The 23,864-nt window shown below is 38.8% G+C and overlaps 72 non-coding genes across 72 annotated transcripts; all 72 read right to left on the bottom strand.

The window, feature by feature from the left end:
- Positions 1-9: 9 nt before the first annotated feature.
- On the bottom strand, positions 10-82 carry TRNAK-UUU (transfer RNA lysine (anticodon UUU)). Its single transcript has one exon. It is a non-coding gene; the product is annotated as a tRNA-Lys (tRNA).
- A 285-nt stretch (positions 83-367) lies between these two features.
- TRNAK-UUU (transfer RNA lysine (anticodon UUU)) lies at positions 368-440 on the bottom strand. Its single transcript has one exon. It is a non-coding gene; the product is annotated as a tRNA-Lys (tRNA).
- A 107-nt stretch (positions 441-547) lies between these two features.
- Positions 548-620, bottom strand: TRNAK-UUU (transfer RNA lysine (anticodon UUU)). The gene has a single exon. It is a non-coding gene; the product is annotated as a tRNA-Lys (tRNA).
- A 107-nt stretch (positions 621-727) lies between these two features.
- Positions 728-800, bottom strand: TRNAK-UUU (transfer RNA lysine (anticodon UUU)). Its single transcript has one exon. It is a non-coding gene; the product is annotated as a tRNA-Lys (tRNA).
- Positions 801-907: 107 nt separating this feature from the next.
- On the bottom strand, positions 908-980 carry TRNAK-UUU (transfer RNA lysine (anticodon UUU)). The gene has a single exon. It is a non-coding gene; the product is annotated as a tRNA-Lys (tRNA).
- A 107-nt stretch (positions 981-1,087) lies between these two features.
- TRNAK-UUU (transfer RNA lysine (anticodon UUU)) lies at positions 1,088-1,160 on the bottom strand. Its single transcript has one exon. It is a non-coding gene; the product is annotated as a tRNA-Lys (tRNA).
- Positions 1,161-1,267: 107 nt separating this feature from the next.
- On the bottom strand, positions 1,268-1,340 carry TRNAK-UUU (transfer RNA lysine (anticodon UUU)). The gene has a single exon. It is a non-coding gene; the product is annotated as a tRNA-Lys (tRNA).
- Positions 1,341-1,625: 285 nt separating this feature from the next.
- On the bottom strand, positions 1,626-1,698 carry TRNAK-UUU (transfer RNA lysine (anticodon UUU)). Its single transcript has one exon. It is a non-coding gene; the product is annotated as a tRNA-Lys (tRNA).
- A 285-nt stretch (positions 1,699-1,983) lies between these two features.
- On the bottom strand, positions 1,984-2,056 carry TRNAK-UUU (transfer RNA lysine (anticodon UUU)). The gene has a single exon. It is a non-coding gene; the product is annotated as a tRNA-Lys (tRNA).
- A 107-nt stretch (positions 2,057-2,163) lies between these two features.
- On the bottom strand, positions 2,164-2,236 carry TRNAK-UUU (transfer RNA lysine (anticodon UUU)). The gene has a single exon. It is a non-coding gene; the product is annotated as a tRNA-Lys (tRNA).
- Positions 2,237-2,521: 285 nt separating this feature from the next.
- Positions 2,522-2,594, bottom strand: TRNAK-UUU (transfer RNA lysine (anticodon UUU)). Its single transcript has one exon. It is a non-coding gene; the product is annotated as a tRNA-Lys (tRNA).
- A 107-nt stretch (positions 2,595-2,701) lies between these two features.
- TRNAK-UUU (transfer RNA lysine (anticodon UUU)) lies at positions 2,702-2,774 on the bottom strand. Its single transcript has one exon. It is a non-coding gene; the product is annotated as a tRNA-Lys (tRNA).
- Positions 2,775-2,881: 107 nt separating this feature from the next.
- On the bottom strand, positions 2,882-2,954 carry TRNAK-UUU (transfer RNA lysine (anticodon UUU)). The gene has a single exon. It is a non-coding gene; the product is annotated as a tRNA-Lys (tRNA).
- Positions 2,955-3,061: 107 nt separating this feature from the next.
- Positions 3,062-3,134, bottom strand: TRNAK-UUU (transfer RNA lysine (anticodon UUU)). The gene has a single exon. It is a non-coding gene; the product is annotated as a tRNA-Lys (tRNA).
- Positions 3,135-3,419: 285 nt separating this feature from the next.
- On the bottom strand, positions 3,420-3,492 carry TRNAK-UUU (transfer RNA lysine (anticodon UUU)). The gene has a single exon. It is a non-coding gene; the product is annotated as a tRNA-Lys (tRNA).
- Positions 3,493-3,777: 285 nt separating this feature from the next.
- On the bottom strand, positions 3,778-3,850 carry TRNAK-UUU (transfer RNA lysine (anticodon UUU)). Its single transcript has one exon. It is a non-coding gene; the product is annotated as a tRNA-Lys (tRNA).
- Positions 3,851-3,957: 107 nt separating this feature from the next.
- On the bottom strand, positions 3,958-4,030 carry TRNAK-UUU (transfer RNA lysine (anticodon UUU)). The gene has a single exon. It is a non-coding gene; the product is annotated as a tRNA-Lys (tRNA).
- Positions 4,031-4,315: 285 nt separating this feature from the next.
- Positions 4,316-4,388, bottom strand: TRNAK-UUU (transfer RNA lysine (anticodon UUU)). Its single transcript has one exon. It is a non-coding gene; the product is annotated as a tRNA-Lys (tRNA).
- A 107-nt stretch (positions 4,389-4,495) lies between these two features.
- On the bottom strand, positions 4,496-4,568 carry TRNAK-UUU (transfer RNA lysine (anticodon UUU)). The gene has a single exon. It is a non-coding gene; the product is annotated as a tRNA-Lys (tRNA).
- Positions 4,569-5,031: 463 nt separating this feature from the next.
- On the bottom strand, positions 5,032-5,104 carry TRNAK-UUU (transfer RNA lysine (anticodon UUU)). The gene has a single exon. It is a non-coding gene; the product is annotated as a tRNA-Lys (tRNA).
- Positions 5,105-5,569: 465 nt separating this feature from the next.
- TRNAK-UUU (transfer RNA lysine (anticodon UUU)) lies at positions 5,570-5,642 on the bottom strand. The gene has a single exon. It is a non-coding gene; the product is annotated as a tRNA-Lys (tRNA).
- Positions 5,643-5,927: 285 nt separating this feature from the next.
- TRNAK-UUU (transfer RNA lysine (anticodon UUU)) lies at positions 5,928-6,000 on the bottom strand. The gene has a single exon. It is a non-coding gene; the product is annotated as a tRNA-Lys (tRNA).
- A 107-nt stretch (positions 6,001-6,107) lies between these two features.
- On the bottom strand, positions 6,108-6,180 carry TRNAK-UUU (transfer RNA lysine (anticodon UUU)). The gene has a single exon. It is a non-coding gene; the product is annotated as a tRNA-Lys (tRNA).
- Positions 6,181-6,825: 645 nt separating this feature from the next.
- Positions 6,826-6,898, bottom strand: TRNAK-UUU (transfer RNA lysine (anticodon UUU)). The gene has a single exon. It is a non-coding gene; the product is annotated as a tRNA-Lys (tRNA).
- A 467-nt stretch (positions 6,899-7,365) lies between these two features.
- TRNAK-UUU (transfer RNA lysine (anticodon UUU)) lies at positions 7,366-7,438 on the bottom strand. The gene has a single exon. It is a non-coding gene; the product is annotated as a tRNA-Lys (tRNA).
- Positions 7,439-7,545: 107 nt separating this feature from the next.
- On the bottom strand, positions 7,546-7,618 carry TRNAK-UUU (transfer RNA lysine (anticodon UUU)). Its single transcript has one exon. It is a non-coding gene; the product is annotated as a tRNA-Lys (tRNA).
- A 465-nt stretch (positions 7,619-8,083) lies between these two features.
- Positions 8,084-8,156, bottom strand: TRNAK-UUU (transfer RNA lysine (anticodon UUU)). The gene has a single exon. It is a non-coding gene; the product is annotated as a tRNA-Lys (tRNA).
- A 107-nt stretch (positions 8,157-8,263) lies between these two features.
- TRNAK-UUU (transfer RNA lysine (anticodon UUU)) lies at positions 8,264-8,336 on the bottom strand. The gene has a single exon. It is a non-coding gene; the product is annotated as a tRNA-Lys (tRNA).
- Positions 8,337-8,443: 107 nt separating this feature from the next.
- Positions 8,444-8,516, bottom strand: TRNAK-UUU (transfer RNA lysine (anticodon UUU)). The gene has a single exon. It is a non-coding gene; the product is annotated as a tRNA-Lys (tRNA).
- A 285-nt stretch (positions 8,517-8,801) lies between these two features.
- Positions 8,802-8,874, bottom strand: TRNAK-UUU (transfer RNA lysine (anticodon UUU)). The gene has a single exon. It is a non-coding gene; the product is annotated as a tRNA-Lys (tRNA).
- Positions 8,875-9,161: 287 nt separating this feature from the next.
- Positions 9,162-9,234, bottom strand: TRNAK-UUU (transfer RNA lysine (anticodon UUU)). The gene has a single exon. It is a non-coding gene; the product is annotated as a tRNA-Lys (tRNA).
- Positions 9,235-9,341: 107 nt separating this feature from the next.
- On the bottom strand, positions 9,342-9,414 carry TRNAK-UUU (transfer RNA lysine (anticodon UUU)). Its single transcript has one exon. It is a non-coding gene; the product is annotated as a tRNA-Lys (tRNA).
- Positions 9,415-9,521: 107 nt separating this feature from the next.
- Positions 9,522-9,594, bottom strand: TRNAK-UUU (transfer RNA lysine (anticodon UUU)). The gene has a single exon. It is a non-coding gene; the product is annotated as a tRNA-Lys (tRNA).
- Positions 9,595-9,879: 285 nt separating this feature from the next.
- TRNAK-UUU (transfer RNA lysine (anticodon UUU)) lies at positions 9,880-9,952 on the bottom strand. The gene has a single exon. It is a non-coding gene; the product is annotated as a tRNA-Lys (tRNA).
- A 287-nt stretch (positions 9,953-10,239) lies between these two features.
- TRNAK-UUU (transfer RNA lysine (anticodon UUU)) lies at positions 10,240-10,312 on the bottom strand. Its single transcript has one exon. It is a non-coding gene; the product is annotated as a tRNA-Lys (tRNA).
- A 107-nt stretch (positions 10,313-10,419) lies between these two features.
- On the bottom strand, positions 10,420-10,492 carry TRNAK-UUU (transfer RNA lysine (anticodon UUU)). The gene has a single exon. It is a non-coding gene; the product is annotated as a tRNA-Lys (tRNA).
- Positions 10,493-10,599: 107 nt separating this feature from the next.
- Positions 10,600-10,672, bottom strand: TRNAK-UUU (transfer RNA lysine (anticodon UUU)). Its single transcript has one exon. It is a non-coding gene; the product is annotated as a tRNA-Lys (tRNA).
- Positions 10,673-10,957: 285 nt separating this feature from the next.
- Positions 10,958-11,030, bottom strand: TRNAK-UUU (transfer RNA lysine (anticodon UUU)). The gene has a single exon. It is a non-coding gene; the product is annotated as a tRNA-Lys (tRNA).
- A 287-nt stretch (positions 11,031-11,317) lies between these two features.
- TRNAK-UUU (transfer RNA lysine (anticodon UUU)) lies at positions 11,318-11,390 on the bottom strand. The gene has a single exon. It is a non-coding gene; the product is annotated as a tRNA-Lys (tRNA).
- Positions 11,391-11,497: 107 nt separating this feature from the next.
- Positions 11,498-11,570, bottom strand: TRNAK-UUU (transfer RNA lysine (anticodon UUU)). Its single transcript has one exon. It is a non-coding gene; the product is annotated as a tRNA-Lys (tRNA).
- Positions 11,571-11,677: 107 nt separating this feature from the next.
- Positions 11,678-11,750, bottom strand: TRNAK-UUU (transfer RNA lysine (anticodon UUU)). Its single transcript has one exon. It is a non-coding gene; the product is annotated as a tRNA-Lys (tRNA).
- A 285-nt stretch (positions 11,751-12,035) lies between these two features.
- TRNAK-UUU (transfer RNA lysine (anticodon UUU)) lies at positions 12,036-12,108 on the bottom strand. Its single transcript has one exon. It is a non-coding gene; the product is annotated as a tRNA-Lys (tRNA).
- Positions 12,109-12,755: 647 nt separating this feature from the next.
- Positions 12,756-12,828, bottom strand: TRNAK-UUU (transfer RNA lysine (anticodon UUU)). The gene has a single exon. It is a non-coding gene; the product is annotated as a tRNA-Lys (tRNA).
- A 107-nt stretch (positions 12,829-12,935) lies between these two features.
- Positions 12,936-13,008, bottom strand: TRNAK-UUU (transfer RNA lysine (anticodon UUU)). The gene has a single exon. It is a non-coding gene; the product is annotated as a tRNA-Lys (tRNA).
- A 107-nt stretch (positions 13,009-13,115) lies between these two features.
- On the bottom strand, positions 13,116-13,188 carry TRNAK-UUU (transfer RNA lysine (anticodon UUU)). Its single transcript has one exon. It is a non-coding gene; the product is annotated as a tRNA-Lys (tRNA).
- An 827-nt stretch (positions 13,189-14,015) lies between these two features.
- Positions 14,016-14,088, bottom strand: TRNAK-UUU (transfer RNA lysine (anticodon UUU)). Its single transcript has one exon. It is a non-coding gene; the product is annotated as a tRNA-Lys (tRNA).
- A 467-nt stretch (positions 14,089-14,555) lies between these two features.
- TRNAK-UUU (transfer RNA lysine (anticodon UUU)) lies at positions 14,556-14,628 on the bottom strand. The gene has a single exon. It is a non-coding gene; the product is annotated as a tRNA-Lys (tRNA).
- A 287-nt stretch (positions 14,629-14,915) lies between these two features.
- On the bottom strand, positions 14,916-14,988 carry TRNAK-UUU (transfer RNA lysine (anticodon UUU)). Its single transcript has one exon. It is a non-coding gene; the product is annotated as a tRNA-Lys (tRNA).
- Positions 14,989-15,635: 647 nt separating this feature from the next.
- Positions 15,636-15,708, bottom strand: TRNAK-UUU (transfer RNA lysine (anticodon UUU)). Its single transcript has one exon. It is a non-coding gene; the product is annotated as a tRNA-Lys (tRNA).
- A 107-nt stretch (positions 15,709-15,815) lies between these two features.
- Positions 15,816-15,888, bottom strand: TRNAK-UUU (transfer RNA lysine (anticodon UUU)). Its single transcript has one exon. It is a non-coding gene; the product is annotated as a tRNA-Lys (tRNA).
- Positions 15,889-16,355: 467 nt separating this feature from the next.
- Positions 16,356-16,428, bottom strand: TRNAK-UUU (transfer RNA lysine (anticodon UUU)). The gene has a single exon. It is a non-coding gene; the product is annotated as a tRNA-Lys (tRNA).
- A 287-nt stretch (positions 16,429-16,715) lies between these two features.
- Positions 16,716-16,788, bottom strand: TRNAK-UUU (transfer RNA lysine (anticodon UUU)). Its single transcript has one exon. It is a non-coding gene; the product is annotated as a tRNA-Lys (tRNA).
- A 647-nt stretch (positions 16,789-17,435) lies between these two features.
- Positions 17,436-17,508, bottom strand: TRNAK-UUU (transfer RNA lysine (anticodon UUU)). Its single transcript has one exon. It is a non-coding gene; the product is annotated as a tRNA-Lys (tRNA).
- A 107-nt stretch (positions 17,509-17,615) lies between these two features.
- Positions 17,616-17,688, bottom strand: TRNAK-UUU (transfer RNA lysine (anticodon UUU)). Its single transcript has one exon. It is a non-coding gene; the product is annotated as a tRNA-Lys (tRNA).
- Positions 17,689-18,155: 467 nt separating this feature from the next.
- Positions 18,156-18,228, bottom strand: TRNAK-UUU (transfer RNA lysine (anticodon UUU)). The gene has a single exon. It is a non-coding gene; the product is annotated as a tRNA-Lys (tRNA).
- A 463-nt stretch (positions 18,229-18,691) lies between these two features.
- On the bottom strand, positions 18,692-18,764 carry TRNAK-UUU (transfer RNA lysine (anticodon UUU)). Its single transcript has one exon. It is a non-coding gene; the product is annotated as a tRNA-Lys (tRNA).
- Positions 18,765-18,866: 102 nt separating this feature from the next.
- Positions 18,867-18,944, bottom strand: TRNAQ-UUG (transfer RNA glutamine (anticodon UUG)). The gene has a single exon. It is a non-coding gene; the product is annotated as a tRNA-Gln (tRNA).
- Positions 18,945-19,231: 287 nt separating this feature from the next.
- TRNAK-UUU (transfer RNA lysine (anticodon UUU)) lies at positions 19,232-19,304 on the bottom strand. The gene has a single exon. It is a non-coding gene; the product is annotated as a tRNA-Lys (tRNA).
- A 107-nt stretch (positions 19,305-19,411) lies between these two features.
- Positions 19,412-19,484, bottom strand: TRNAK-UUU (transfer RNA lysine (anticodon UUU)). The gene has a single exon. It is a non-coding gene; the product is annotated as a tRNA-Lys (tRNA).
- A 107-nt stretch (positions 19,485-19,591) lies between these two features.
- On the bottom strand, positions 19,592-19,664 carry TRNAK-UUU (transfer RNA lysine (anticodon UUU)). The gene has a single exon. It is a non-coding gene; the product is annotated as a tRNA-Lys (tRNA).
- Positions 19,665-19,771: 107 nt separating this feature from the next.
- On the bottom strand, positions 19,772-19,844 carry TRNAK-UUU (transfer RNA lysine (anticodon UUU)). Its single transcript has one exon. It is a non-coding gene; the product is annotated as a tRNA-Lys (tRNA).
- Positions 19,845-20,309: 465 nt separating this feature from the next.
- On the bottom strand, positions 20,310-20,382 carry TRNAK-UUU (transfer RNA lysine (anticodon UUU)). The gene has a single exon. It is a non-coding gene; the product is annotated as a tRNA-Lys (tRNA).
- A 107-nt stretch (positions 20,383-20,489) lies between these two features.
- On the bottom strand, positions 20,490-20,562 carry TRNAK-UUU (transfer RNA lysine (anticodon UUU)). Its single transcript has one exon. It is a non-coding gene; the product is annotated as a tRNA-Lys (tRNA).
- Positions 20,563-21,029: 467 nt separating this feature from the next.
- Positions 21,030-21,102, bottom strand: TRNAK-UUU (transfer RNA lysine (anticodon UUU)). Its single transcript has one exon. It is a non-coding gene; the product is annotated as a tRNA-Lys (tRNA).
- A 107-nt stretch (positions 21,103-21,209) lies between these two features.
- TRNAK-UUU (transfer RNA lysine (anticodon UUU)) lies at positions 21,210-21,282 on the bottom strand. The gene has a single exon. It is a non-coding gene; the product is annotated as a tRNA-Lys (tRNA).
- A 102-nt stretch (positions 21,283-21,384) lies between these two features.
- TRNAQ-UUG (transfer RNA glutamine (anticodon UUG)) lies at positions 21,385-21,462 on the bottom strand. Its single transcript has one exon. It is a non-coding gene; the product is annotated as a tRNA-Gln (tRNA).
- Positions 21,463-21,749: 287 nt separating this feature from the next.
- Positions 21,750-21,822, bottom strand: TRNAK-UUU (transfer RNA lysine (anticodon UUU)). The gene has a single exon. It is a non-coding gene; the product is annotated as a tRNA-Lys (tRNA).
- Positions 21,823-21,929: 107 nt separating this feature from the next.
- TRNAK-UUU (transfer RNA lysine (anticodon UUU)) lies at positions 21,930-22,002 on the bottom strand. Its single transcript has one exon. It is a non-coding gene; the product is annotated as a tRNA-Lys (tRNA).
- Positions 22,003-22,289: 287 nt separating this feature from the next.
- TRNAK-UUU (transfer RNA lysine (anticodon UUU)) lies at positions 22,290-22,362 on the bottom strand. Its single transcript has one exon. It is a non-coding gene; the product is annotated as a tRNA-Lys (tRNA).
- Positions 22,363-23,007: 645 nt separating this feature from the next.
- On the bottom strand, positions 23,008-23,080 carry TRNAK-UUU (transfer RNA lysine (anticodon UUU)). The gene has a single exon. It is a non-coding gene; the product is annotated as a tRNA-Lys (tRNA).
- A 107-nt stretch (positions 23,081-23,187) lies between these two features.
- TRNAK-UUU (transfer RNA lysine (anticodon UUU)) lies at positions 23,188-23,260 on the bottom strand. The gene has a single exon. It is a non-coding gene; the product is annotated as a tRNA-Lys (tRNA).
- A 467-nt stretch (positions 23,261-23,727) lies between these two features.
- TRNAK-UUU (transfer RNA lysine (anticodon UUU)) lies at positions 23,728-23,800 on the bottom strand. Its single transcript has one exon. It is a non-coding gene; the product is annotated as a tRNA-Lys (tRNA).
- Positions 23,801-23,864: the final 64 nt, after the last annotated feature.

Here is a 23,864-nt window from a genome sequence, read left to right as displayed (position 1 = left end):
AAACAGAGTCGCCCGAACAGGGACTCGAACCCTGGACCGTTAAGTTAAAAGCTTAACGCTCTACCGACTGAGCTATCCGGGCTGAAACGAAATGAACTCCCGTAATAATTGGGATTAGAATTTCAATAATTTTACTGGAAATTAAATGATCTGAAGTTTAAATTATTGATGATTCTTCAAAAACACAGTCGCCCGAACAAGGAGTCGAACCCTGGACCGTGGTTTGAATCCTAATGCTCTACCGACTGAGCTATCCGAGCTGAAACGAAATGAACTCCCGTAATAATTGGGATTAGAATTTCAATAATTTTACTGGAAATTAAATGATCTGAAGTTTAAATTATTGATGATTCTTCAAAAACACAGTCGCCCGAACAGGGACTCGAACCCTGGACCGTTAGGTTAAAAGCCTAACGCTCTACCGACTGAGCTATCCGGGCTCAAGCGAGGTGAACTCACGTAATAATTGGAATTAGAATTTACATAAATTTATTGAAAGTGAAATGATCTGAAGTTTAAATTATTGACGATTCTTTAAAAACAGAGTCGCCCGAACAGGGACTCGAACCCTGGACCGTTAGGTTAAAAGCTTAACGCTCTACCGACTGAGCTATCCGGGCTGAAACGAAGTGAACTCCCGTAATAATTGGGATTAGAATTTCAATAATTTTACTGGAAATTAAATGATCTGAAGTTTAAATTATTGATGATTCTTCAAAAACACAGTCGCCCGAACAAGGAGTCGAACCCTGGACCGTTAGGTTAAAAGCCTAACGCTCTACCGACTGAGCTATCCGGGCTCAAGCGAGGTGAACTCACGTAATAATTGGAATTAGAATTTACATAAATTTATTGAAAGTGAAATGATCTGAAGTTTAAATTATTGACGATTCTTTAAAAACAGAGTCGCCCGAACAGGGACTCGAACCCTGGACCGTTAGGTTAAAAGCTTAACGCTCTACCGACTGAGCTATCCGGGCTCAAGCGAGGTGAACTCCCGTAATAATTGGGATAAGAATTTCAATAATTTTACTGGAAATTAAATGATCTGAAGATTAAATTATTGATGATTCTTCAAAAACACAGTCGCCCGAACAGGGACTCGAACCCTGGACCGTTAGGTTAAAAGCCTAACGCTCTACCGACTGAGCTATCCGGGCTCAAGCGAGGTGAACTCACGTAATAATTGGAATTAGAATTTACATAAATTTATTGAAAGTGAAATGATCTGAAGTTTAAATTATTGACGATTCTTTAAAAACAGAGTCGCCCGAACAGGGACTCGAACCCTGGACCGTTAAGTTAAAAGCTTAACGCTCTACCGACTGAGCTATCCGGGCTGAAACGAAATGAACTCCCGTAATAATTGGGATTAGAATTTCAATAATTTTACTGGAAATTAAATGATCTGAAGTTTAAATTATTGATGATTCTTCAAAAACACAGTCGCCCGAACAAGGAGTCGAACCCTGGACCGTGGTTTGAATCCTAATGCTCTACCGACTGAGCTATCCGAGCTGAAACGAAATGAACTCCCGTAATAATTGGGATTAGAATTTCAATAATTTTACTGGAAATTAAATGATCTGAAGTTTAAATTATTGATGATTCTTCAAAAACACAGTCGCCCGAACAGGGACTCGAACCCTGGACCGTTAGGTTAAAAGCTTAACGCTCTACCGACTGAGCTATCCGGGCTGAAACGAAATGAACTCCCGTAATAATTGGGATTAGAATTTCAATAATTTTACTGGAAATTAAATGATCTGAAGTTTAAATTACTGATGATTCTTCAAAAACACAGTCGCCCGAACAAGGAGTCGAACCCTGGACCGTGGTTTGAATCCTAATGCTCTACCGACTGAGCTATCCGAGCTGAAACGAAATGAACTCCCGTAATAATTGGGATTAGAATTTCAATAATTGTACTGGAAATTAAATGATCTGAAGTTTAAATTATTGATGATTCTTCAAAAACACAGTCGCCTGAACAAGGAGTCGAACCCTGGACCGTTAGGTTAAAAGCCTAACGCTCTACCGACTGAGCTATCCGGGCTCAAGCGAGGTGAACTCACGTAATAATTGGAATTAGAATTTACATAAATTTATTGAAAGTGAAATGATCTGAAGTTTAAATTATTGACGATTCTTTAAAAACAGAGTCGCCCGAACAGGGACTCGAACCCTGGACCGTTAGGTTAAAAGCTTAACGCTCTACCGACTGAGCTATCCGGGCTGAAACGAAGTGAACTCCCGTAATAATTGGGATTAGAATTTCAATAATTTTACTGGAAATTAAATGATCTGAAGTTTAAATTATTGATGATTCTTCAAAAACACAGTCGCCCGAACAAGGAGTCGAACCCTGGACCGTGGTTTGAATCCTAATGCTCTACCGACTGAGCTATCCGAGCTGAAACGAAATGAACTCCCGTAATAATTGGGATTAGAATTTCAATAATTTTACTGGAAATTAAATGATCTGAAGTTTAAATTATTGATGATTCTTCAAAAACACAGTCGCCCGAACAAGGAGTCGAACCCTGGACCGTTAGGTTAAAAGCCTAACGCTCTACCGACTGAGCTATCCGGGCTCAAGCGAGGTGAACTCACGTAATAATTGGAATTAGAATTTACATAAATTTATTGAAAGTGAAATGATCTGAAGTTTAAATTATTGACGATTCTTTAAAAACAGAGTCGCCCGAACAGGGACTCGAACCCTGGACCGTTAGGTTAAAAGCTTAACGCTCTACCGACTGAGCTATCCGGGCTCAAGCGAGGTGAACTCCCGTAATAATTGGGATAAGAATTTCAATAATTTTACTGGAAATTAAATGATCTGAAGTTTAAATTATTGATGATTCTTCAAAAACACAGTCGCCCGAACAGGGACTCGAACCCTGGACCGTTAGGTTAAAAGCCTAACGCTCTACCGACTGAGCTATCCGGGCTCAAGCGAGGTGAACTCACGTAATAATTGGAATTAGAATTTACATAAATTTATTGAAAGTGAAATGATCTGAAGTTTAAATTATTGACGATTCTTTAAAAACAGAGTCGCCCGAACAGGGACTCGAACCCTGGACCGTTAAGTTAAAAGCTTAACGCTCTACCGACTGAGCTATCCGGGCTGAAACGAAATGAACTCCCGTAATAATTGGGATTAGAATTTCAATAATTTTACTGGAAATTAAATGATCTGAAGTTTAAATTATTGATGATTCTTCAAAAACACAGTCGCCCGAACAAGGAGTCGAACCCTGGACCGTGGTTTGAATCCTAATGCTCTACCGACTGAGCTATCCGAGCTGAAACGAAATGAACTCCCGTAATAATTGGGATTAGAATTTCAATAATTTTACTGGAAATTAAATGATCTGAAGTTTAAATTATTGATGATTCTTCAAAAACACAGTCGCCCGAACAGGGACTCGAACCCTGGACCGTTAGGTTAAAAGCTTAACGCTCTACCGACTGAGCTATCCGGGCTGAAACGAAATGAACTCCCGTAATAATTGGGATTAGAATTTCAATAATTTTACTGGAAATTAAATGATCTGAAGTTTAAATTATTGATGATTCTTCAAAAACACAGTCGCCCGAACAAGGAGTCGAACCCTGGACCGTGGTTTGAATCCTAATGCTCTACCGACTGAGCTATCCGAGCTGAAACGAAATGAACTCCCGTAATAATTGGGATTAGAATTTCAATAATTGTACTGGAAATTAAATGATCTGAAGTTTAAATTATTGATGATTCTTCAAAAACACAGTCGCCTGAACAAGGAGTCGAACCCTGGACCGTTAGGTTAAAAGCCTAACGCTCTACCGACTGAGCTATCCGGGCTCAAGCGAGGTGAACTCACGTAATAATTGGAATTAGAATTTACATAAATTTATTGAAAGTGAAATGATCTGAAGTTTAAATTATTGACGATTCTTTAAAAACAGAGTCGCCCGAACAGGGACTCGAACCCTGGACCGTTAGGTTAAAAGCTTAACGCTCTACCGACTGAGCTATCCGGGCTGAAACGAAATGAACTCCCGTAATAATTGGGATTAGAATTTCAATAATTTTACTGGAAATTAAATGATCTGAAGTTTAAATTATTGATGATTCTTCAAAAACACAGTCGCCCGAACAAGGAGTCGAACCCTGGATCGTGGTTTGAATCCTAATGCTCTACCGACTGAGCTATCCGAGCTGAAACGAAATGAACTCCCGTAATAATTGGGATTAGAATTTCAATAATTTTACTGGAAATTAAATGATCTGAAGTTTAAATTATTGATGATTCTTCAAAAACACAGTCGCCCGAACAAGGAGTCGAACCCTGGACCGTTAGGTTAAAAGCCTAACGCTCTACCGACTGAGCTATCCGGGCTCAAGCGAGGTGAACTCACGTAATAATTGGAATTAGAATTTACATAAATTTATTGAAAGTGAAATGATCTGAAGTTTAAATTATTGACGATTCTTTAAAAACAGAGTCGCCCGAACAGGGAATCGAACCCTGGACCGTTAAGTTAAAAGCTTAACGCTCTACCGACTGAGCTATCCGGGCTGAAACGAAATGAACTCCCGTAATAATTGGGATTAGAATTTCAATAATTTTACTGGAAATTAAATGATCTGAAGTTTAAATTATTGATGATTCTTCAAAAACACAGTCGCCCGAACAAGGAGTCGAACCCTGGACCGTGGTTTGAATCCTAATGTTCTACCGACTGAGCTATCCGAGCTGAAACGAAATGAACTCCCGTAATAATTGGGATTAGAATTTCAATAATTTTACTGGAAATTAAATGATCTGAAGTTTAAATTATTGATGATTCTTCAAAAACACAGTCGCCCGAACAAGGAGTCGAACCCTGGACCGTGGTTTGAAGCCTAACGCTCTACCGACTGAGCTATCCGAGCTGAAACGAAATGAACTCCCGTAATAATTGGGATTAGAATTTCAATAATTTTACTGGAAATTAAATGATCTGAAGTTTAAATTATTGATGATTCTTCAAAAACACAGTCGCCCGAACAGGGACTCGAACCCTGGACCGTTAGGTTAAAAGCCTAACGCTCTACCGACTGAGCTATCCTGGCTCAAGCGAGGTGAACTCCCGTAATAATTGGGATAAGAATTTCAATAATTTTACTGGAAATTAAATGATCTGAAGTTTAAATTATTGATGATTCTTTAAAAAAAGAGTCGCCCGAAAAAGGAGTCGAACCCTGGACCGTGGTTTGAAGCCTAACGCTCTACCGACTGAGCTATCCGAGCTGAAACGAAATGAACTCCCGTAATAATTGGGATTAGAATTTCAATAATTTTACTGGAAATTAAATGATCTGAAGTTTAAATTATTGATGATTCTTCAAAAACACAGTCGCCCGAACAGGGACTCGAACCCTTTACCGTTAGGTTAAAAGCCTAACGCTCTACCGACTGAGCTATCTGGGCTCAAGCGAAGTGAACTCCCGTAATAATTGGAATAAGAATTTCAATAATTTTACTGGAAATTAAATGATCTGAAGTTTAAATTATTGATGATTCTTCAAAAACAGAGTCGCCCGAACAGGGACTCGAACCCTGGACCGTTAGGTTAAAAGCTTAACGCTCTACCGACTGAGCTATCCGGGCTGAAACGAAATGAACTCCCGTAATAATTGGGATTAGAATTTCAATAATTTTACTGGAAATTAAATGATCTGAAGTTTAAATTATTGATGATTCTTCAAAAACACAGTCGCCCGAACAAGGAGTCGAACCCTGGACCGTGGTTTGAAGCCTAACGCTCTACCGACTGAGCTATCCGAGCTGAAGCGAAATGAACTCCCGTAATAATTGGGATTAGAATTTCAATAATTTTACTGGAAATTAAATGATCTGAAGTTTAAATTATTGATGATTCTTCAAAAACACAGTCGCCCGAACAGGGACTCGAACTCTGGACCGTTAGGTTAAAAGCCTAACGCTCTACCGACTGAGCTATCCGGGCTCAAGCGAGGTGAACTCCCGTAATAATTGGGATAAGAATTTCAATAATTTTACTGGAAATTAAATGATCTGAAGTTTAAATTATTGATGATTCTTCAAAAACACAGTCGCCCGAACAGGGACTCGAACCCTGGACCGTTAGGTTAAAAGCCTAACGCTCTACCGACTGAGCTATCCGGGCTCAAGCGAGGTGAACTCCCGTAATAATTGGGATAAGAATTTCAATAATTTTACTGGAAATTAAATGATCTGAAATTTAAATTATTGATGATTCTTTAAAAAAAGAGTCGCCCGAACAAGGAATCGAACCCTGGACCGTGGTTTGAAGCCTAACGCTCTACCGACTGAGCTATCCGAGCTGAAACGAAATGAACTCCCGTAATAATTGGGATTAGAATTTCGATAATTTTACTGGAAATTAAATGATCTGAAGTTTAAATTATTGATGATTCTTCAAAAACACAGTCGCCCGAACAGGGACTCGAACCCTTTACCGTAAGGTTAAAAGCCTAACGCTCTACCGACTGAGCTATCTGGGCTCAAGCGAGGTGAACTCCCGAAATAATTGGAATAAGAATTTCAATAATTTACTGGAAATTAAATGATCTGAAGTTTAAATTATTGATGATTCTTCAAAAACAGAGTCGCCCGAACAGGGACTCGAACCCTGGACCGTTAGGTTAAACAGCCTAACGCTCTACCGACTGAGCTATCCTGTCTCAAACGAAGTTAAATCCCGTAATAATTGGAATTAGAATTTACATAAATTTATTGAAAGTGAAATGATCTGAAGTTTAAATTATTGACGATTCTTTAAAAACAGAGTCGCCCGAACAGGGACTCGAACCCTGGACCGTTAGGTTAAAAGCCTAATGCTCTACCGACTGAGCTATCCGGGCTGAAACGAAATGAACTCCCGTAATAATTGGGATTAGAATTTCAATAATATTACTTGAAATTAAATTATCTGAAGTTTAAATTATTGATGATTCTTCAAAAACACAGTCGCCCGAACAGGATTTAGAAACCTGGACCGTTAGGTTAAAAGCCTAACGCTCTACCGACTGAGCTATCCGGGCTCAAGCCAGGTGAACTCCCGTAATAATTGGGATAAGAATTTCAATAATTTTACTGGAAATTAAATGATCTGAAGTTTAAATTTTTGATGATTCTTCAAAAACAGAGTCGCCCGAACAGGGACTCGAACCCTGGACCGTTAGGTTAAAAGCCTAACGCTCTACCGACTGAGCTATCCTGTCTCAAACGAAGTTAAATCCCGTAATAATTGGAATTAGAATTTACATAAATTTATTGAAAGTGAAATGATCTGAAGTTTAAATTATTGATGATTCTTCAAAAACAGAATGGCCCGAACAGGTACTCGAACCCTGGACCGTTAGGTTAAAAGCCTAACGCTCTACCGACTGAGCTATCCGGGCTCAAGCGAGGTGAACTCACGTAATAACTGGAATTAGAATTTACATAAATTTATTGAAAGTGAAATGATCTGAAGTTTAAATTATTGACGATTCTTTAAAAACAGAGTCGCCCGAACAGGGACTCGAACCCTGGACCGTTAGGTTAAAAGCTTAACGCTCTACCGAATGAGCTATCCGGGCTGAAACGAAATGAACTCCCGTAATAATTGGGATTAGAATTTCAATAATTTTACTGGAAATTAAATGATCTGAAGTTTAAATTATTGATGATTCTTCAAAAACACAGTCGCCCGAACAAGGAGTCGAACCCTGGACCGTGGTTTGAAGCCTAACGCTCTACCGACTGAGCTATCCGAGCTGAAACGAAATGAACTCCCGTAATAATTGGGATTAGAATTTCAATAATTTTACTGGAAATTAAATGATCTGAAGTTTAAATTATTGATGATTCTTCAAAAACACAGTCGCCCGAACAGGTACTCGAACCCTGGACCGTTAGGTTAAAACCGTAACGCTCTACCGACTGAGCTATCCTGTCTCAAACGAAGTTAAATCCCGTAATAATTGGAATTAGAATTTACATAAATTTATTGAAAGTGAAATGATCTGAAGTTTAAATTATTGATGATTCTTCAAAAACAGAATGGCCCGAACAGGTACTCGAACCCTGAACCGTTAGGTTAAAAGCCTAACGCTCTACCGACTGAGCTATCCGGGCTCAAGCGAGGTGAACTCACGTAATAATTGGAATTAGAATTTACATAAATTTATTGAAAGTGAAATGATCTGAAGTTTAAATTATTGACGATTCTTTAAAAACAGAGTCGCCCGAACAGGGACTCGAACCCTGGACCGTTAGGTTAAAAGCCTAACGCTCTACCGACTGAGCTACCCGGGCTCAAGCGAGGTGAACTCCCGTAATAATTGGAATAAGAATTTCAATAATTTTACTGGAAATTAAATGATCTGAAGTTTAAATTATTGATGATTCTTCAAAAACAGAATCGCCCGAACAGGGACTCGAACCCTGGACCGTTAGGTTAAAAGCTTAAAGCTCTACCGACTGAGCTATCCGGGCTGAAACGAAATGAACTCCCGTAATAATTGGGATTAGAATTTCAATAATTTTACTGGAAATTAAATGATCTGAAGTTTAAATTATTGATGATTCTTCAAAAACACAGTCGCCCGAACAAGGAGTCGAACCCTGGACCGTGGTTTGAATCCTAATGCTCTACCGACTGAGCTATCCGAGCTGAAACGAAATGAACTCCCGTAATAATTGGGATTAGAATTTCAATAATTTTACTGGAAATTAAATGATCTGAAGTTTAAATTATTGATGATTCTTCAAAAACACAGTCGCCCGAACAGGGACTCGAACCCTGGACCGTTAGGTTAAAAGCCTAACGCTCTACCGACTGAGCTACCCGGGCTCAAGCGAGGTGAACTCCCGTAATAATTGGAATAAGAATTTCAATAATTTTACTGGAAATTAAATGATCTGAAGTTTAAATTATTGATGATTCTTCAAAAACACAGTCGCCCGAACAGGTACTCGAACCCTGGACCGTTAGGTTAAAACCGTAACGCTCTACCGACTGAGCTATCCTGTCTCAAACGAAGTTAAATCCCGTAATAATTGGAATTAGAATTTACATAAATTTATTGAAAGTGAAATGATCTGAAGTTTAAATTATTGATGATTCTTCAAAAACAGAATGGCCCGAACAGGTACTCGAACCCTGAACCGTTAGGTTAAAAGCCTAACGCTCTACCGACTGAGCTATCCGGGCTCAAGCGAGGTGAACTCACGTAATAATTGGAATTAGAATTTACATAAATTTATTGAAAGTGAAATGATCTGAAGTTTAAATTATTGACGATTCTTTAAAAACAGAGTCGCCCGAACAGGGACTCGAACCCTGGACCGTTAGGTTAAAAGCCTAACGCTCTACCGACTGAGCTACCCGGGCTCAAGCGAGGTGAACTCCCGTAATAATTGGAATAAGAATTTCAATAATTTTACTGGAAATTAAATGATCTGAAGTTTAAATTATTGATGATTCTTCAAAAACAGAATCGCCCGAACAGGGACTCGAACCCTGGACCGTTAGGTTAAAAGCTTAAAGCTCTACCGACTGAGCTATCCGGGCTGAAACGTAATGAACTCCCGTAATAATTGGGATTAGAATTTCAATAATTTTACTGGAAATTAAATGATCTGAAGTTTAAATTATTGATGATTCTTCAAAAACACAGTCGCCCGAACAAGGAGTCGAACCCTGGACCGTGGTTTGAATAATAATGCTCTACCGACTGAGCTATCCGAGCTGAAACGAAATGAACTCCCGTAATAATTGGGATTAGAATTTCAATAATTTTACTGGAAATTAAATGATCTGAAGTTTAAATTATTGATGATTCTTCAAAAACACAGTCGCCCGAACAGGGACTCGAACCCTGGACCGTTAGGTTAAAAGCCTAACGCTCTACCGACTGAGCTACCCGGGCTCAAGCGAGGTGAACTCCCGTAATAATTGGAATAAGAATTTCAATAATTTTACTGGAAATTAAATGATCCGAAGTTTAAATTATTGATGATTCTTCAAAAACAGAATCGCCCGAACAGGTACTCGAACCCTGGACCGTTAGGTTAAAAGCCTAACGCTCTACCGACTGAGCTATCCTGTCTCAAACGAAGTTAAATCCCGTAATAATTGGAATTAGAATTTACATAAATTTATTGAAAGTGAAATGATCTGAAGTTTAAATTATTGATGATTCTTCAAAAACAGAATGGCCCGAACAGGTACTCGAACCCTGAACCGTTAGGTTAAAAGCCTAACGCTCTACCGACTGAGCTATCCGGGCTCAAGCGAGGTGAACTCACGTAATAAATGGAATTAGAATTTACATAAATTTATTGAAAGTGAAATGATCTGAAGTTTAAATTATTGACGATTCTTTAAAAACAGAGTCGCCCGAACAGGGACTCGAACCCTGGACCGTTAGGTTAAAAGCCTAACGCTCTACCGACTGAGCTACCCGGGCTCAAGCGAGGTGAACTCCCGTAATAATTGGAATAAGAATTTCAATAATTTTACTGGAAATTAAATGATCTGAAGTTTAAATTATTGATGATTCTTCAAAAACAGAATCGCCCGAACAGGGACTCGAACCCTGGACTGTTAGGTTAAAAGCTTAAAGCTCTACCGACTGAGCTATCCGGGCTGAAACGAAATGAACTCCCGTAATAATTGGGATTAGAATTTCAATAATTTTACTGGAAATTAAATGATCTGAAGTTTAAATTATTGATGATTCTTCAAAAACACAGTCGCCCGAACAAGGAGTCGAACCCTGGACCGTGGTTTGAATCCTAATGCTCTACCGACTGAGCTATCCGAGCTGAAACGAAATGAACTCCCGTAATAATTGGGATTAGAATTTCAATAATTTTACTGGAAATTAAATGATCTGAAGTTTAAATTATTGATGATTCTTCAAAAACACAGTCGCCCGAACAGGGACTCGAACCCTGGACCGTTAGGTTAAAAGCCTAACGCTCTACCGACTGAGCTACCCGGGCTCAAGCGAGGTGAACTCCCGTAATAATTGGAATAAGAATTTCAATAATTTTACTGGAAATTAAATGATCCGAAGTTTAAATTATTGATGATTCTTCAAAAACAGAATCGCCCGAACAGGTACTCGAACCCTGGACCGTTAGGTTAAAAGCCTAACGCTCTACCGACTGAGCTATCCTGTCTCAAACGAAGTTAAATCCCGTAATAATTGGAATTAGAATTTACATAAATTTATTGAAAGTGAAATGATCTGAAGTTTAAATTATTGATGATTCTTCAAAAACAGAATGGCCCGAACAGGTACTCGAACCCTGAACCGTTAGGTTAAAAGCCTAACGCTCTACCGACTGAGCTATCCGGGCTCAAGCGAGGTGAACTCACGTAATAAATGGAATTAGAATTTACATAAATTTATTGAAAGTGAAATGATCTGAAGTTTAAATTATTGACGATTCTTTAAAAACAGAGTCGCCCGAACAGGGACTCGAACCCTGGACCGTTAGGTTAAAAGCCTAACGCTCTACCGACTGAGCTACCCGGGCTCAAGCGAGGTGAACTCCCGTAATAATTGGAATAAGAATTTCAATAATTTTACTGGAAATTAAATGATCTGAAGTTTAAATTATTGATGATTCTTCAAAAACAGAATCGCCCGAACAGGGACTCGAACCCTGGACTGTTAGGTTAAAAGCTTAAAGCTCTACCGACTGAGCTATCCGGGCTGAAACGAAATGAACTCCCGTAATAATTGGGATTAGAATTTCAATAATTTTACTGGAAATTAAATGATCTGAAGTTTAAATTATTGATGATTCTTCAAAAACACAGTCGCCCGAACAAGGAGTCGAACCCTGGACCGTGGTTTGAATCCTAATGCTCTACCGACTGAGCTATCCGAGCTGAAACGAAATGAACTCCCGTAATAATTGGGATTAGAATTTCAATAATTTTACTGGAAATTAAATGATCTGAAGTTTAAATTATTGATGATTCTTCAAAAACACAGTCGCCCGAACAGGGACTCGAACCCTGGACCGTTAGGTTAAAAGCCTAACGCTCTACCGACTGAGCTACCCGGGCTCAAGCGAGGTGAACTCCCGTAATAATTGGAATAAGAATTTCAATAATTTTACTGGAAATTAAATGATCCGAAGTTTAAATTATTGATGATTCTTCAAAAACAGAATCGCCCGAACAGGTACTCGAACCCTGGACCGTTAGGTTAAAAGCCTAACGCTCTACCGACTGAGCTATCCTGTCTCAAACGAAGTTAAATCCCGTAATAATTGGAATTAGAATTTACATAAATTTATTGAAAGTGAAATGATCTGAAGTTTAAATTATTGATGATTCTTCAAAAACAGAATGGCCTGAACAGGTACTCTAACCCTGGACCGTTAGGTTAAAAGCCTAACGCTCTACCGACTGAGCTATCCGGGCTCAAGCGAGGTGATCTCACGTAATAGTTGGAATTAGAATTTACATAAATTTATTGAAAGTGAAATGATCTGAAGTTTAAATTATTGACGATTCTTTAAAAACAGAATGGCCCGAACAGGTACTCTAACCCTGGACCGTTAGGTTAAAAGCCTAACGCTCTACCGACTGAGCTATCCGGGCTCAAGCGAGGTGAACTCACGTAATAATTGGAATTAGAATTTACACAAATTTATTGAAAGTGAAATGATCTGAAGTTTAAATTATTGATGATTCTTCAAAAACACAGTCGCCCGAACAGGGACTAGAACCCTGGACCGTTAGGTTAAAAGCCTAACGCTCTACCGACTGAGCTATCCGGGCTCAAGCGAGGTGAACTCCCGTAATAATTGGAATAAGAATTTCAATAATTTTACTGGAAATAAAATGATCTGAAGTTTAAATTATTGATGATTCTTCAAAAACAGAATGGCCCGAACAGGTACTCGAACCCTGGACCGTTAGGTTAAAAGCCTAACGCTCTACCGACTGAGCTATCCGGGCTCAAGCGAGGTGAACTCACGTAATAATTGGAATTAGAATTTACATAAATTTATTGAAAGTGAAATGATCTGAAGTTTAAATTATTGACGATTCTTTAAAAACAGAGTCGCCCGAACAGGGACTCGAACCCTGGACCGTTAGGTTAAAAGCCTAACGCTCTACCGACTGAGCTATCCGGGCTGAAACGAAATGAACTCCCGTAATAATTGGGATTAGAATTTCAATAATTTTACTGGAAATTAAATGATCTGAAGTTTAAATTATTGATGATTCTTCACAAACACAGTCGCCCGAACAGGGACTAGAAACCTGGACCGTTAGGTTAAAAGCCTAACGCTCTACCGACTGAGCTATCCGGGCTCAAGCCAGGTGAACTCCCGTAATAATTGGGATAAGAATTTCAATAATTTTACTGGAAATTAAATGATCTGAAGTTTAAATTTTTGATGATTCTTCAAAAACCGAGTCGCCCGAACAGGGACTCGAACCCTGGACCGTTAGGTTAAAAGCCTAACGCTCTACCGACTGAGCTATCCTGTCTCAAACGAAGTTAAATCCCGTAATAATTGGAATTAGAATTTACATAAATTTATTGAAAGTGAAATGATCTGAAGTTTAAATTATTGATGATTCTTCAAAAACAGAATGGCCCGAACAGGTACTCTAACCCTGGACCGTTAGGTTAAAAGCCTAACGCTCTACCGACTGAGCTATCCGGGCTCAAGCGAGGTGAACTCACGTAATAATTGGAATTAGAATTTACATAAATTTATTGAAAGTGAAATGATCTGAAGTTTAAATTATTGATGATTCTTCAAAAACATAATGGCCCGAACAGGTACTCTAACCCTGGACCGTTAGGTTAAAAGCCTAACGCTCTACCGACTGAGCTATCCGGGCTGAAACGAAATGAACTCCAGTAATAATTGGGATTAGAATTTCAATAATTTTACTGGAAATTAAATGATCTGAAGTTTAAATTATTGATGATTCTTCAAAAACACAGTCGCCCGAACAGGGACTAGAACCCTGGACCGTTAGGTTAAAAGCCTAACGCTCTACCGACTGAGCTATCCGGGCTCAAGCCAGGTGAACTCCCGAAATAATTGGGATAAGAATTTCAATAATTTTACTGGAAATTAAATGATCTGAAGTTTAAATTTTTGATGATTCTTCAAAAACCGAGTCGCCCGAACAGGGACTCGAACCCTGGACCGTTAGGTTAAAAGCCTAACGCTCTACCGTCTGAGCTATCCTGTCTCAAACGAAGTTAAATCCCGTAATAATTGGAATTAGAATTTACATAAATTTATTGAAAGTGAAATGATCTGAAGTTTAAATTATTGATGATTCTTCAAAAACAGAATGGCCCGAACAGGTACTCTAACCCTGGACCGTTAGGTTAAAAGCCTAACGCTCTACCGACTGAGCTATCCGGGCTCAAGCGAGGTGAACTCACGTAATAATTGGAATTAGAATTTACATAAATTTATTGAAAGTGAAATGATCTGAAGTTTAAATTATTGATGATTCTTCAAAAACACAGTCGCCCGAACAGGGACTAGAACCCTGGACCGTTAGGTTAAAAGCCTAACGCTCTACCGACTGAGCTATCCGGGCTCAAGCGAGGTGAACTCCCGTAATAATTGGAATAAGAATTTCAATAATTTTACTGGAAATAAAATGATCTGAAGTTTAAATTATTGATGATTCTTCAAAAACAGAATGGCCCGAACAGGTACTCGAACCCTGGACCGTTAGGTTAAAAGCCTAACGGTCTACCGACTGAGCTATCCGGGCTCAAGCGAGGTGAACTCACGTAATAATTGGAATTAGAATTTACATAAATTTATTGAAAGTGAAATGATCTGAAGTTTAAATTATTGACGATTCTTTAAAAACAGAGTCGCCCGAACAGGGACTCGAACCCTGGACCGTTAGGTTAAAAGCTTAACGCTCTACCGACTGAGCTATCCGGGCTGAAACGAAATGAACTCCCGTAATAATTGGGATTAGAATTTCAATAATTTTTCTGGAAATTAAATGATCTGAAGTTTAAATTATTGATGATTCTTCAAAAACACAGTCGCCCGAACAAGGAGTGGAACCCTGGACCGTTAGGTTAAAAGCCTAACGCTCAACCGACTGAGCTACCCGGGCTCAAGCGAGGTGAACTCCCGTAATAATTGGAATAAGAATTTCAATAATTTTACTGGAAATTAAATGATCTGAAGTTTAAATTATTGATGATTCTTCAAAAACAGAATCGCCCGAACAGGTACTCGAACCCTGGACCGTTAGGTTAAAAGCCTAACGCTCTACCGACTGAGCTATCCTGTCTCAAACGAAGTTAAATCCCGTAATAATTGGAATTAGAATTTACATAAATTTATTGAAAGTGAAATGATCTGAAGTTTAAATTATTGATGATTCTTCAAAAACAGAATGGCCCGAACAGGTACTCTAACCCTGGACCGTTAGGTTAAAAGCCTAACGCTCTACCGACTGAGCTATCCGGGCTCAAGCGAGGTGAACTCACGTAATAGTTGGAATTAGAATTTACATAAATTTATTGAAAGTGAAATGATCTGAAGTTTAAATTATTGACGATTCTTTAAAAACAGAGTCGCCCGAACAGGGACTCGAACCCTGGACCGTTGGGTTAAAAGCCTAACGCTCTACCGACTGAGCTATCCGGGCTGAAACGAAATGAACTCCAGTAATAATTGGGATTAGAATTTCAATAATTTTACTGGAAATTAAATGATCTGAAGTTTAAATTATTGATGATTCTTCAAAAACACAGTCGCCCGAACAGGGACTAGAACCCTGGACCGTTAGGTTAAAAGCCTAACGCTCTACCGACTGAGCTATCCGGGCTCAAGCCAGGTGAACTCCCGTAATAATTGGGATAAGAATTTCAATAATTTTACTGGAAATTAAATGATCTGAAGTTTAAATTTTTGATGATTCTTCAAAAACCGAGTCGCCCGAACAGGGACTCGAACCCTGGACCGTTAGAATAAAAGCCTAACGCTCTACCGACTGAGCTATCCTGTCTCAAACGAAGTTAAATCCCGTAATAATTGGAATTAGAATTTACATAAATTTATTGAAAGTGAAATGATCTGAAGTTTAAATTATTGATGATTCTTCAAAAACAGAATGGCCCGAACAGGTACTCTAACCCTGGACCGTTAGGTTAAAAGCCTAACGCTCTACCGACTGAGCTATCCGGGCTCAAGCGAGGTGAACTCACGTAATAATTGGAATTAGAATTTACATAAATTTATTGAAAGTGAAATGATCTGAAGTTTAAATTATTGATGATTCTTCAAAAACACAGTCGCCCGAACAGGGACTAGAACCCTGGACCGTTAGGTTAAAAGCCTAACGCTCTACCGACTGAGCTATCCGGGCTCAAGCGAGGTGAACTCCCGTAATAATTGGAATAAGAATTTCAATAATTTTACTGGAAATAAAATGATCTGAAGTTTAAATTATTGATGATTCTTCAAAAACAGAATGGCCCGAACAGGTACTCGAACCCTGGACCGTTAGGTTAAAAGCCTAACGGTCTACCGACTGAGCTATCCGGGCTCAAGCGAGGTGAACTCACGTAATAATTGGAATTAGAATTTACATAAATTTATTGAAAGTGAAATGATCTGAAGTTTAAATTATTGACGATTCTTTAAAAACAGAGTCGCCCGAACAGGGACTCGAACCCTGGACCGTTAGGTTAAAAGCTTAACGCTCTACCGACTGAGCTATCCGGGCTGAAACGAAATGAACTCCCGTAATAATTGGGATTAGAATTTCAATAATTTTTCTGGAAATTAAATGATCTGAAGTTTAAATTATTGATGATTCTTCAAAAACAGAGTCGCCCGAACAAGGAGTGGAACCCTGGACCGTTAGGTTAAAAGCCTAACGCTCAACCGACTGAGCTACCCGGGCTCAAGCGAGGTGAACTCCCGTAATAATTGGAATAAGAATTTCAATAATTTTACTGGAAATTAAATGATCTGAAGTTTAAATTATTGATGATTCTTCAAAAACAGAATCGCCCGAACAGGTACTCGAACCCTGGACCGTTAGGTTAAAAGCCTAACGCTCTACCGACTGAGCTATCCTGTCTCAAACGAAGTTAAATCCCGTAATAATTGGAATTAGAATTTACATAAATTTATTGAAAGTGAAATGATCTGAAGTTTAAATTATTGATGATTCTTCAAAAACAGAATGGCCCGAACAGGTACTCTAACCCTGGACCGTTAGGTTAAAAGCCTAACGCTCTACCGACTGAGCTATCCGGGCTCAAGCGAGGTGAACTCACGTAATAGTTGGAATTAGAATTTACATAAATTTATTGAAAGTGAAATGATCTGAAGTTTAAATTATTGACGATTCTTTAAAAACAGAGTCGCCCGAACAGGGACTCGAACCCTGGACCGTTGGGTTAAAAGCCTAACGCTCTACCGACTGAGCTATCCGGGCTGAAACGAAATGAACTCCAGTAATAATTGGGATTAGAATTTCAATAATTTTACTGGAAATTAAATGATCTGAAGTTTAAATTATTGATGATTCTTCAAAAACACAGTCGCCCGAACAGGGACTAGAACCCTGGACCGTTAGGTTAAAAGCCTAACGCTCTACCGACTGAGCTATCCGGGCTCAAGCCAGGTGAACTCCCGTAATAATTGGGATAAGAATTTCAATAATTTTACTGGAAATTAAATGATCTGAAGTTTAAATTTTTGATGATTCTTCAAAAACCGAGTCGCCCGAACAGGGACTCGAACCCTGGACCGTTAGGTTAAAAGCCTAACGCTCTACCGACTGAGCTATCCTGTCTCAAACGAAGTTAAATCCCGTAATAATTGGAATTAGAATTTACATAAATTTATTGAAAGTGAAATGATCTGAAGTTTAAATTATTGATGATTCTTCAAAAACAGAATGGCCCGAACAGGTACTCTAACCCTGGACCGTTAGGTTAAAAGCCTAACGCTCTACCGACTGAGCTATCCGTGCTCAAGGGAGGTGAACTCACGTAATAATTGGAATTAGAATTTACATAAATTTATTGAAAGTGAAATGATCTGAAGTTTAAATTATTGACGATTCTTTAAAAACAGAGTCGCCCGAACAGGGACTCGAACCCTGGACCGTTAGGTTAAAAGCCTAACGCTCTACCGACTGAGCTATCCGGGCTGAAACGAAATGAACTCCCGTAATAATTGGGATTAGAATTTCAATAATTTTACTGGAAATTAAATGATCTGAAGTTTAAATTATTGATGATTCTTCAAAAACACAGTCGCCCGAACAAGGAGTCGAACCCTGGACCGTGGTTTGAATCCTAATGCTCTACCGACTGAGCTATCCGAGCTGAAACGAGAAGAACTCCCGTAATAATTGGGATTAGAATTTCAATAATTTTACTGGAAATTAAATGATCTGAAGTTTAAATTATTGATGATTCTTCAAAAACACAGTCGCCCGAACAAGGAGTCGAACCCTGGACCGTGGTTTGAAGCCTAACGCTCTACCGACTGAGCTATCCGAGCTGAAGCGAAATGAACTCCCGTAATAATTGGGATTAGAATTTCAATAATTTTACTGGAAATTAAATGATGTGAAGTTTAAATTATTTATGATTCTTCAAAAACACAGTCGCCCGAACAGGGACTCGAACCCTGGACCGTTAAGTTAAAAGCCTAACGCTCTACCGACTGAGCTATCCGGGCTGAAACGAAATGAACTCCAGTAATAATTGGGATTAGAATTTCAATAATTTTACTGGAAATTAAATGATCTGAAGTTTAAATTTTTGATGATTCTTCAAAAACCGAGTCGCCCGAACAGGGACTCGAACCCTGGACCGTTAGGTTCAAAGCCTAACGCTCTACCGACTGAGCTATCCTGTCTCAAACGAAGTTAAATCCCGTAATAATTGGAATTAGAATTTACATAAATTTATTGAAAGTGAAATGATCTGAAGTTTAAATTATTGATGATTCTTCAAAAACATAATGGCCCGAACAGGTACTCTAACCCTGGACCGTTAGGTTAAAAGCTTAACGCTCTACCGACTGAGCTATCCGGGCTCAAGCGAGGTGAACTCACGTAATAATTGGAATTAGAATTTACATAAATTTATTGAAAGTGAAATGGTCTGAAGTTTAAATTATTGACGATTCTTTAAAAACAGAGTCGCCCGAACAGGGACTCGAACCCTGGACCGTTAGGTTAAAAGCCTAACGCTCTACCGACTGAGCTATCCGAGCTGAAACGAAATGAACTCCCGTAATAATTGGGATTAGAATTTCAATTATTTTACTGGAAATTAAATGATCTGAAGTTTAAATTATTGATGATTCTTCAAAAACACAGTCGCCCGAACAGGGACTAGAACCCTGGACCGTTAGGTTAAAAGCCTAACGCTCTACCGACTGAGCTATCCGGGCTCAAGCGAGATGAACTCCCGTAAAAATTGGAATAAGAATTTCAATAATTTTACTGGAAATTAAATGATCTGAAGTTTAAATTATTGATGATTCTTCAAAAACAGAATGGCCCGAACAGGTACTCGAACCCCGGACCGTTAGGTTAAAAGCCTAACGCTCTACCGACTGAGCTATCCGGGCTCAAGCGAGGTGAACTCACGTAATAATTGGAATTAGAATTTACATAAATTTATTGAAAGTGAAATGATCTGAAGTTTAAATTATTGACGATTCTTTAAAAACAGAGTCGCCCGAACAGGGACTCGAACCCTGGACCGTTAGGTTAAAAGCTTTACGCTCTACCGACTGAGCTATCCGGGCTGAAACGAAATGAACTCCCGTAATAATTGGGATTAGAATTTCAATAATTTCACTGGAAATTAAATGATCTGAAGTTAAAATTATTGATGATTCTTCAAAAACACAGTCGCCCGAACAAGGAGTCGAACCCTGGACCGTGGTTTGAATCCTAATGCTCTACCGACTGAGCTATCCGAGCTGAAACGAAATGAACTCCCGTAATAATTGGGATTAGAATTTCAATAATTTTACTGGAAATTAAATGATCTGAAGTTTAAATTATTGATGATTCTTCAAAAACAGAATGGCCCGAACAGGTTCTCGAACCCTGGACCGTTAGGTTAAAAGCCTAACGCTCTACCGACTGAGCTATCCGGGCTCAAGCGAAGTGAACTCACGTAATAGTTGGAATTAGAATTTACATAAATTTATTGAAAGTGAAATGATCTGAAGTTTAAATTATTGACGATTCTTTAAAAACAGAGTCGCCCGAACAGGGACTCGAACCCTGGACCGTTGGGTAAAAAGCCTAACGCTCTACCGACTGAGCTATCCGGGCTGAAACGAAATGAACTCCAGTAATAATTGGGATTAGAATTTCAATAATTTTACTGGAAATTAAATGATCTGAAGTTTAAATTATTGATGATTCTTCAAAAACACAGTCGCCCGAACAGGGACTAGAACCCTGGACCGTTAGGTTAAAAGCCTAACGCTCTACCGACTGAGCTATCCGGGCTCAAGCCAGGTGAACTCCCGTAATAATTGGGATAAGAATTTCAATAATTTTACTGGAAATTAAATGATCTGAAGTTTAAATTTTTGATGATTCTTCAAAAACCGAGTCGCCCGAACAGGGACTCGAACCCTGGACCGTTAGGTTAAAAGCCTAACGCTCTACCGACTGAGCTATCCTGTCTCAAACGAAGTTAAATCCCGTAATAATTGGAATTAGAATTTACATAAATTTATTGAAAGTGAAATGATCTGAAGTTTAAATTATTGATGATTCTTCAAAAACAGAATGGCCCGAACAGGTACTCTAACCCTGGACCGTTAGGTTAAAAGCCTAACGCTCTACCGACTGAGCTATCCGTGCTCAAGGGAGGTGAACTCACGTAATAATTGGAATTAGAATTTACATAAATTTATTGAAAGTGAAATGATCTGAAGTTTAAATTATTGACGATTCTTTAAAAACAGAGTCGCCCGAACAGGGACTCGAACCCTGGACCGTTAGGTTAAAAGCCTAACGCTCTACCGACTGAGCTATCCGGGCTGAAACGAAATGAACTCCCGTAATAATTGGGATTAGAATTTCAATAATTTTACTGGAAATTAAATGATCTGAAGTTTAAATTATTGATGATTCTTCAAAAACACAGTCGCCCGAACAGGGACTAGAACCCTGGACCGTTAGGTTAAAAGCCTAACGCTCTACCGACTGAGCTATCCGGGCTCAAGCCAGGTGAACTCCCGTAATAATTGGGATAAGAATTTCAATAATTTTACTGGAAATTAAATGATCTGAAGTTTAAATTTTTGATGATTCTTCAAAAACCGAGTCGCCCGAACAGGGACTCGAACCCTGGACCGTTAGGTTCAAAGCCTAACGCTCTACCGACTGAGCTATCCTGTCTCAAACGAAGTTAAATCCCGTAATAATTGGAATTAGAATTTACATAAATTTATTGAAAGTGAAATGATCTGAAGTTTAAATTATTGATGATTCTTCAAAAACATAATGGCACGAACAGGTACTCTAACCCTGGACCGTTAGGTTAAAAGCTTAACGCTCTACCGACTGAGCTATCCGGGCTCAAGCGAGGTGAACTCACGTAATAATTGGAATTAGAATTTACATAAATTTATTGAAAGTGAAATGGTCTGAAGTTTAAATTATTGACGATTCTTTAAAAACAGAGTCGCCCGAACAGGGACTCGAACCCTGGACCGTTAGGTTAAAAGCCTAACGCTCTACCGACTGAGCTATCCGAGCTGAAACGAAATGAACTCCCGTAATAATTGGGATTAGAATTTCAATTATTTTACTGGAAATTAAATGATCTGAAGTTTAAATTATTGATGATTCTTCAAAAACACAGTCGCCCGAACAGGGACTAGAACCCTGGACCGTTAGGTTAAAAGCCTAACGCTCTACCGACTGAGCTATCCGGGCTCAAGCGAGATGAACTCCCGTAAAAATTGGAATAAGAATTTCAATAATTTTACTGGAAATTAAATGATCTGAAGTTTAAATTATTGATGATTCTTCAAAAACAGAATGGTCCGAACAGGTACTCGAACCCTGGACCGTTAGGTTAAAAGCCTAACGCTCTACCGACTGAGCTATCCGGGCTCAAGCGAGGTGAACTCACGTAATAATTGGAATTAGAATTTACATAAATTTATTGAAAGTGAAATGATCTGAAGTTTAAATTATTGACGATTCTTTAAAAACAGAGTCGCCCGAACAGGGACTCGAACCCTGGACCGTTAGGTTAAAAGCTTTACGCTCTACCGACTGAGCTATCCGGGCTGAAACGAAATGAACTCCCGTAATAATTGGGATTAGAATTTCAATAATTTCACTGGAAATTAAATGATCTGAAGTTAAAATTATTGATGATTCTTCAAAAACACAGTCGCCCGAACAAGGAGTCGAACCCTGGACCGTGGTTTGAATCCTAATGCTCTACCGACTGAGCTATCCGAGCTGAAACGAAATGAACTCCCGTAATAATTGGGATTAGAATTTCAATAATTTTACTGGAAATTAAATGATCTGAAGTTTAAATTATTGATGATTCTTCAAAAACAGAATGGCCCGAACAGGTTCTCGAACCCTGGACCGTTAGGTTAAAAGCCTAACGCTCTACCGACTGAGCTATCCTGTCTCAAACGAAGTTAAATCCCGTAATAATTGGAATTAGAATTTACATAAATTTATTGAAAGTGAAATGATCTGAAGTTTAAATTATTGATGATTCTTCAAAAACAGAATGGCCCGAACAGGTACTCTAACCCTGGACCGTTATTTTAAAAGCCTAACGCTCTACCGACTGAGCTATCCGGGCTCAAGCGAGGTGAACTCACGTAATAATTGGAATTAGAATTTACATAAATTTATTGAAAGTGAAATGATCTGAAGTTTAAATTATTGACGATTCTTTAAAAACAGAGTCGCCCGAACAGGGACTCGAACCCTGGACCGTTAGGTTAAAAGCCTAACGCTCTACCGACTGAGCTATCCGGGCTGAAACGAAATGAACTCCCGTAATAATTCGGATTAGAATTTCAATAATTTTACTGGAAATTAAATGATCTGAAGTTTAAATTATTGATGATTCTTCAAAAACACAGTCGCCCGAACAGGGACTAGAACCCTGGACCGTTAGGTTAAAAGCCTAACGCTCTACCGACTGAGCTATCCGGGCTCAAGCCAGGTGAACTCCCGTAATAATTGGGATAAGAATTTCCATAATTTTACTGGAAATTAAATGATCTGAAGTTTAAATTTTTGATGACTCTTCAAAAACAGAGTCGCCCGAACAGGGACTCGAACCCTGGACCGTTAGGTTAAAAGCCTAACGCTCTACCGACTGAGCTATCCTGTCTCAAACGAAGTTAAATCCCGTAATAATTGGAATTAGAATTTACATAAATTTATTGAAAGTGAAATGATCTGAAGTTTAAATTATTGATGATTCTTCAAAAACAGAATGGCCCGAACAGGTACTCTAACCCTGGACCGTTAGGTTAAAAGCCTAACGCTCTACCGACTGAGCTATCCGGGCTCAAGCGAGGTGAACTCACGTAATAATTGGAATTAGAATTTACATAAATTTATTGAAAGTGAAATGATCTGAAGTTTAAATTATTGACGATTCTTTAAAAACAGAGTCGCCCGAACAGGGACTCGAACCCTGGACCGTTAGGTTAAAAGCCTAACGCTCTACCGACTGAGCTATCCGGGCTAAAACGAAATGATCTCCCGTAATAATTGGGATTAGAATTTAAATAATTTTACTGGAAATTAAA

Source organism: Phalangium opilio, unplaced genomic scaffold, assembly GCF_054372755.1.
Source record: "Phalangium opilio isolate 3A_F unplaced genomic scaffold, DU_Popi_V2 ptg001170l_1, whole genome shotgun sequence".
Classification (NCBI taxonomy): domain Eukaryota; kingdom Metazoa; phylum Arthropoda; class Arachnida; order Opiliones; family Phalangiidae; genus Phalangium; species Phalangium opilio.
Note: the sequence above shows the minus strand (reverse complement) of the source record. Positions and strands in the feature narration are given on the sequence as shown.